Source organism: Microtus ochrogaster, linkage group LG5, assembly GCF_000317375.1.
Source record: "Microtus ochrogaster isolate Prairie Vole_2 linkage group LG5, MicOch1.0, whole genome shotgun sequence".
In the NCBI taxonomy this organism is placed as follows: domain Eukaryota; kingdom Metazoa; phylum Chordata; class Mammalia; order Rodentia; family Cricetidae; genus Microtus; species Microtus ochrogaster.
In genome coordinates, this window is record NC_022031.1 from 24915203 (window position 1) to 24915568 (window position 366).

Below are 366 nucleotides of genomic sequence, written 5' to 3' on the forward strand. Positions count from 1 at the left end.
ATATTGGTTCAACTTATCTTCTTCATTTCATTCCACCACTTCCTCACAAATATGTGTATCTGCTAAACAGAACCACCCAAATATTCTGAGAACACACTCTGAGTTTGCCTGGTGGAGTTCTTAGAGGCGGAAGTTGTGATAAGTGTTATAGGGCTAAGTCTATCCGTGGCCACCCAGTAAATATCCAATATTTGCTGAAATGAACCACTTTTACTCATAATTGCTTTCCTTCTAGAAGCATTTTCTTTTCATCTTTCTTTTTATAATGCCTCTCTTTTAAAATACCATCTATATATCATAAGTTGCCAGTTCAGTCTATCTAGATCCACTCAGCATTATCCTGTCCATCTTCTTTTTTTTTTTAAA